Genomic DNA, 7,174 nt, shown 5'->3' on the forward strand with positions numbered 1-7,174 from the left:
CTCTTCTCTCTCTGTTTTGCAGGTGCCGTCGAGGAACCGGGCGTCGGAGATGGATCCGACGTCTAGCAACTATGAGCTCCGGTTGCTTGGTCAAGCCGGAGACAACGAGGATGACATGGACGCTGAGCGGGAGGAGCTGTTTGGGAGCAGCGTTGGGCCTCAGGATGGTGGCGCGGGCGACGGCACCCGCGCTGACGCTGCGGGTCATGCTGCTGCCGCCGCCGCTGCCGAGGAACCCGAGCCGATCATCGACGTCGATGCCTACAGGACCCAGAGCACGGCTGGCAACAAGAGGAGGAGGAAGTCCACTTCTCCGGTCTGGGAATACTTTGAAGAGATCTTCGAGATGAGGAGAGGTAAGGAGGTAAGAGTCGGTGCAAAGTGTAAGCACCGCAAGAAACTCTACTCTGGTCTTAGCTCTGGTGGCACTGGACACTTGTATAGACACATTCCTAAATGTCCAGTGTTGAAAGGGCGCCGTGCTACTGGTGCTCAATCTTTGCTTCAGTTCAATTCTGAGGGATCTGTTGCTAATTGGGAGTACAGTCCCAAGGTTGCTAGAGTTCAATTGGTTAGGCTTATTGCTAGACTTGATCTGCCTTTAGGATTTGGTGAGTCAGAAGCATTTGATGACTACATTACCAATGCTCACAATCCTAGGTTTACTCCTTGCTCTAGGCAACCTACAACTAGGGATCTAACTAAATACTTCAATGAATGTCGTGATAAACTTGTGGACACTTGTAAGGAACATGGCCCCATTAGGCCATTGTTTGTGATTTTGGTGATTATGTGACAACATAATCAATGGGACTAATAAGTTTGTGAGATCACATTTATAGGATTTTTAGGTTCCATGGATGATGTCCAAACCATCTCCAAGATGTCCAATTCACCGTAGAGATGTGTCCAATCCACCGCTGAGATGACAAGTCGTATATATTTTGAAGTGTCCAAATGACCGCAGCGACGATTTGGACAAGTGGATGCAGAAGCAGTAGCACCGGTTTAACCGACGCCAATGCACCGGTCTAACCGGTAGGCACCGGATAAACTGACGAAGGAGCACCGGTGCATTGGACAGAGCGCGTGGAGGCCAAGTCAACAAATCACAGTTGCACCGGATACACCGGTGGCATGAAAAATGAAGCACCGGTGCAATCACAGTTCTAATGACCAGAGAGCATGTCAAATGCGCAGAAGCCATCTCTTCAGCACCGGTGCAATGCCACGTTAGCTGCAAGGGAGTGAAGGCAGATCTCTTCAGCACCTGTTGAACCGACGACAAGGCACCGGTCTAACCGGTGACAGCCACGTCAGCTGTCAGAAGGCCAACAGATAGTGCATAAGCTGTGAGTGACCGGTTGCACCGTTGCCCCCTCACCGGTCTAACCGGTGCCCTGGGCAGAAAGCCCCAACGACTACAAACAGCTCTATGTACTTGATGGGCTATATATATGCCATCCCCCGGGCATTTGAAGGTTGTTGAACTTCCTAGAAGTCACATTCACACCCAAGAACACCTCCAAGCCATCCAAGATCTTAGTGATCATATCTTTAGTCCTTAGCACATATTTGATAGTGTTAGTGCTAGGTTAGCTCTTTAGAGAGTGAGAGAGCAAGGTCTTGAGCCTTTGTGCTGTGGTTCTTTAGTGAACCAATAAGATATCTTGGTGCGCCGGCCCCTTGGAGCTTTGAGGCTCGCTGGCAATGTCAACGACCCTCTGACTTGGTGTGGAGCGGCGTGGACGACCTTGTGCGGGGGACGTGGAGACCCCCATCCTTTGTGGAGAAGCTCCTTAGTGGAAAACGGGATCAAGGTGACCATGGTTGAGTCCATGGAAGAGACTTGATTGCCGGGAAGCGATACTCTTAGTGAGTGCTTCAACAACGCGGATGTAGGTGTGCCTTTGTGGCTAACCGAACCACATGATAAATACCCGTGTCGAGAGTTTGCTTCCTGCTATCCCGCTCTTTACATTTCCGCATTTTATACTAGCTTCGTTATGTGTCTTTACTTTCATAGAGTAATATTTTGATAGGAAAGGCTATAGGTTGCTAAACTCTTTTGGGATAGGGGTTTCACACTAGAAGGACCATAGTTGCACATATAGTTATGTTGTTTTAGTTTAATATTGTGCAATTTAGTTGGAGCCATAGGTTAAAGTTTTAAGTTGCCTAATTCACCCCCTCCCCCTCTTAGGCTAGAGCACACGATCCGATCAGTTTCAACACTTTAAAAATTATTTCGTCTGTTGCTCTAATCTTTGATATCTGGTCTGGTAATGCCAAGGAAGATTATCTGCCTGTTGTTGCTCATTTCATTAATTCTGATTGGCAATTAGAGAAAAGGATACTTGGCATGAGGTTAATTGATTGCTCACACAATGCTGAAAATATTGATGAACATATTGCTTGTGTTGCATCTGATTTTGGCATATCTGATAAGATTTTTTCTGTTACTCTTGATAATGCATCTGCAAACACTAAAGCCATGGGAAAATTAACTCCTTTGCTATCTGGTTATGTTGGTTCTTTATTATTGCATTCAGAGATGTGCTTGCAATATCATTAATCTGATAGTTAAGACTGGTCTTGCATCATGTTCTTGAGATTGCTAGTCATTTGAATGAGTACCAGTTTGATAATGATCTAAGGTTTGTTGTTAACCCCATGAAAGATAAGTTCCTAGCCTACTGGTCTGATATACCTATGTTGTACTCCTTTGCTTTTATCTTGGATCCTAGGGCTAAGATAAAGGGTTTTACCAGTGTTCTTAGACTATTATCTAGATTCAATAATGTTGATTACTCCTCTTATTTAACTGTGATAAGAGCCGAACTGTCTGAGACTTACAAAAAAAATATGAAACTAAGTGGTTCAATGAGAGTGCAGAGGCCTACTCAACTAGTCACAACTGGTAAGAAGTATTTATGAGGTAAGATATTTGCTGATGATGATGGTGGGTCAGATAGTTCCAGTTCTGGATCTTTGGTTCATTCTATGCTTGGGTTTGGTTCTGGTGCTACTGGTTTTTGTTCTGGTGGTAGTGCTAGTGCTGCCTCTCTGTCTAGGAGAGGTTCATCTGCTAGTGCTTTGCTCCAGGCAGCACATGCAGCTTCTTCTCTTGATAGCTCTGAGCTAACTAGCTACCTTGACAGTGACCCAGTTAATTTTTTTGATGAAGAGTTTAGTGTTTTATCTTGTTGGCGAGATCACTAACTAACTTATCCTGTTTTATCCATCTTGGCTAGAGACATATTCTCTGTTCCGGTTTCTACTATTAGTTCAGAGTCTGCTTTTAGCACCACTGGCAGGATCGTTGAGGAGCGACACAGAAGCTTGGGATCTGACGTGGTGGAGATGCTAGCATAGCTGAAAGATTAGGAGAAAGGCGATGCAAGGATGCAACACACCGTGGAAGACAAGGAGCTGGAGGCGGCATTTGAGGATCTGGGCCTTGATGATGAGAACAACTCGGCTGGAGCTGGAGCTGGATGATCAAGACAAGGAGGTGGAGTTATGCTGAGTAGCTGTGTAACCCATTTATGTAACCCTTGGAGGCTGTTCCAAGTTGAACTTTGGTTTGTAATGGACACTTAAGAACTTAAACTTGAGCTGGCTGTACTCTTTTTTCCTCTGTAGGGTTTTCTCTCGAGGTGAGAGTTTTAACCTACAAAGGTTTTTAATGAGGCAGCACTTAAAATAGCTCCAATGAAGTTTGATATTCCTTTGAATTGTGCCTTTGTTTGCTATGAACTAGATGAATTTGAGATTCTGTTGAATTTTTGAATTTCTTTTGAATTCCTTTAATAAACTTGTCATGATTGTGTGAATTGAACAAGCCGTGCCTCCTAGCCCGGCGTGCTTTGCCTGGGCACATCGTGCTAGGGGGGCACGTTTAAGACCTCCGGGAGCCGTACCCGGGCCTGGAGGTCAGCACGTGAGCTGGCACTGCACGTCACGGGATGCTAGTTGTGCCAAACGTGCCTGTGCCATCCGTGCCGTGCCATAAACGTGCCCGTGCCGTGCCCGTGCCGTGCAGCCCATTTGGCCAGCTATACTTCTAGCTCGAGCTCTGTTCACCTAGGGTCGTCGTTGGTGGACTCAAGGCTTAGGGAGGTCTTGGATGATGGTGAAAGGATCGAGGCCCAAGAAGGGGGGGGGGTTGAATTGAGACTTTTTCGAATTTCTATTGAGTCCTTAACCTAGACTAGTGTTGCCCAATCTACAAAGGTTGATCCTATCAACTAGAGCACACTAGCATCATCATTCTAGGTAGGATAACACACTAACATGTTAATCTTCCTTAGAGTTGATCACACTAACAAATATGAACTCTAGTCAAAAGAAACCCACTAGCATGATAAACTCCTAGACAAAAGCAATCAAGCAAGAGTCTAAGCAAGCACAAAAGATATGAAATGCTAGTAAAGTAAATGAGAGGGACAAGGGACAACCAGATTTTTTTCCCGTGGTATCGAGGAGTTGACGCTCTCCCCTAATCCACGTTGGAGCATCCACTAAGGGTATCGTTCTCTTGCATCACTAAGAAGCAAGTCTTCACTAAGAATGCTCTTTCTCCATCTCCGGAATGGCGAGCTTCACACCATGTACAATCTCCTTCTCTTGGGGCTCCCACAATGTCCAAGAGCTCACCAAGAATCACCCGATCATCAAGATCGTCTAGGTGCCGTCAAACACCAAGAGTAACAAGCTCTCAAGGCTTCACTTGACCCTCACTGAGATGGCCCTAAACACTAGCACACTTGCTACTCTAGGAATGGATGAATTCTTCAAGTTGGATCACTTGCAATCACTAGATCTTCATTCAATGGCTCCAAACACTTCTCTTCCTTCTCTAGGGTGGCCTCAGGTATTCAATGCGTCAAAGGCATCATAAATGAGCTAGGGGGTCGACTTATATAGAGTGGAGAAGCTCCCCTAGCCGTTGGGAACAAACTATCCAGAAAGTCGTAGGCATCGGATAGACTGCAGGGGTAGCACCGGTGTAGCCGGTCACACTAAAACCAAATAGTAGCCGTTGACAATCTGACATGTGATAGTCTGACAATATTGCACCGATGCATGCTCCTAAGAGGCACCGGTGTAACCGATGCTGAAGGATTTCCTTCAGAGACCACTGCATAGCCTCTGATCAATGCTATGGTGAATGCACTGGTGGTCCAAATTCAAGCCACCGGTGTAACCGGTGCTGAAGCGAAGTTCCTCACCCCCAAAACATGCTCTCTGAAGGATGACATGGTGAATAGACCGGTGCTTGTCCATGTGTCACCGGTGTAACCGGTGATACTGTGTTTTCCATCACTTGAACCCTGCTGCACTGTCCGGATGAACTGGAACCAAGGCACCGGTGCAACCGGTCGCCTTCGGATGCACCGGTGCGATACCACCGGTGTAACCGGTGCAACTGTTTCTTTTTGTTCTCAGCTGAGTTGAGTTGGAGTTGATTCTTTGTTTGAGTTGTTGTTCTTCCAAGTATTTTTCTTGACTTCTTTGAGCTGTCTTGAGGTGAATCTAGCAAGTGTGCATCACTTCTAAGGCCAAATCAATTTGAGTCAAGCTACTTGTAGCAGCACCGTCTAAATTAAACCGACTTAAGTGCACTAACCATCATCTTAATACTCAATCAAGTTACTGTGCACTTAAAACAGTGTAATCTGACAGGCTGTCGGGTAAATCCCGATTAAACTACTGTACTCCAGGATCACAATTGCACTAGTAGACCCGTACGAAGATGAGCACAGGTGATACAAGCATACAACAAAACTAAATTAATTTACAACACTGAGTTTTACAGATAAATTTGATATATCAAATACAGTGTTTTTAAACGTACAGTGGAAGTTTAAAACGGGGTTTCAAATACAATATGGTAGAAGCAAATGACGATACAAGGTGAACTCCACATCCTGCCCACCGATATGATGCCGATCTGGCCAACCTTCACGGAGAAGACGGGACCCACTCAACAGTCCACCTAGGAGGAAGTGGTTGTCCAATTCAGGACGCGCAGACCTCCTCGAAGTCAGCGGAGACACAACCTGCTCAAAGGGGTTACAACAACAACCCTGAGTATACTAATACTCAGCAAGTCTTACCCGACTATGGTATATACATAGCCGATGAAGCGCCCCGACCCGAAGATCAAGGCTAAACCATGTATAAATTACCGAATAAGGTCTTCGGCATAATACATGTTACATCAAGTGGAGTCCAGAGTCATACAGAGCTTTATTTAACACGTACATGAGGAGTAAAGTGACAACACAAAGCTACACAGAACAACCATAGGATAACAACTAGCATAGCGACATGCAGGACTAGCTCTTCATCCATCACGGCTCCACTCGATCAGCTTGGGTGCGGACACGATCTACTCGTAGTCTTCTGGCACAAAGTCAGGATCCTCTGGAGAAAAATCAACAGGGGTGAGTACAAAAGTACTCAGCAAGCTCCACCTCACCCTACGGGAGGGGAAATGACATGCACGACGCACATTGAGCACAATGCATTAGCAATGCAACTAATGGTATGCAACTCTTCCCGACACAACCCACAGTAGGTAGCTCACTAGTTGTCAGGACCACACCGTAGCCTACCCATACCGTGGGCATGGACCATTCGAATGGATTATACACTCTGCAGAGGTCATACACTGTACCCACACGCTCGACTGCCCGAACGGACAACCGACATAGCCGACACCCAGCCGTGGTCACGCCCCAGCCCGGCTGCACAACCCTCGGGCCCTGACCCCAATGGTCTATACCCGTAAACCATCCCTGCGACCGTCAGGCTAACTAGTGGGATTAGGCTAAGTCCGACCCATACCGGAACATGCGGTCGTACTAAAGTAAGCTAGGTGAGATGTCAAAACAACTCGGTCCTTATGGTTCACCAGGGCAGCAACCATCCCTCAACATGTCAACTCGAGCCTACCACCACGGTAGCACTAACCCGCCAGTCTACCACCACAGTAGCGCCGGCTCCAGCATACCCAGCTGCCCTGGTCTCAGCCAGATCCCTTCGTATCCTATTTTCAGCTCTGGATATGCATGACTACTCAGATGCATGCATGAGCACACTCAATCACTCAAGTACTGGTATATGTAATCGATCCTAGACCCAGATCCCTTCGCTTGCGTACGCA

Source organism: Panicum virgatum, chromosome 6N, assembly GCF_016808335.1.
Source record: "Panicum virgatum strain AP13 chromosome 6N, P.virgatum_v5, whole genome shotgun sequence".
Lineage (NCBI taxonomy): Eukaryota > Viridiplantae > Streptophyta > Magnoliopsida > Poales > Poaceae > Panicum > Panicum virgatum.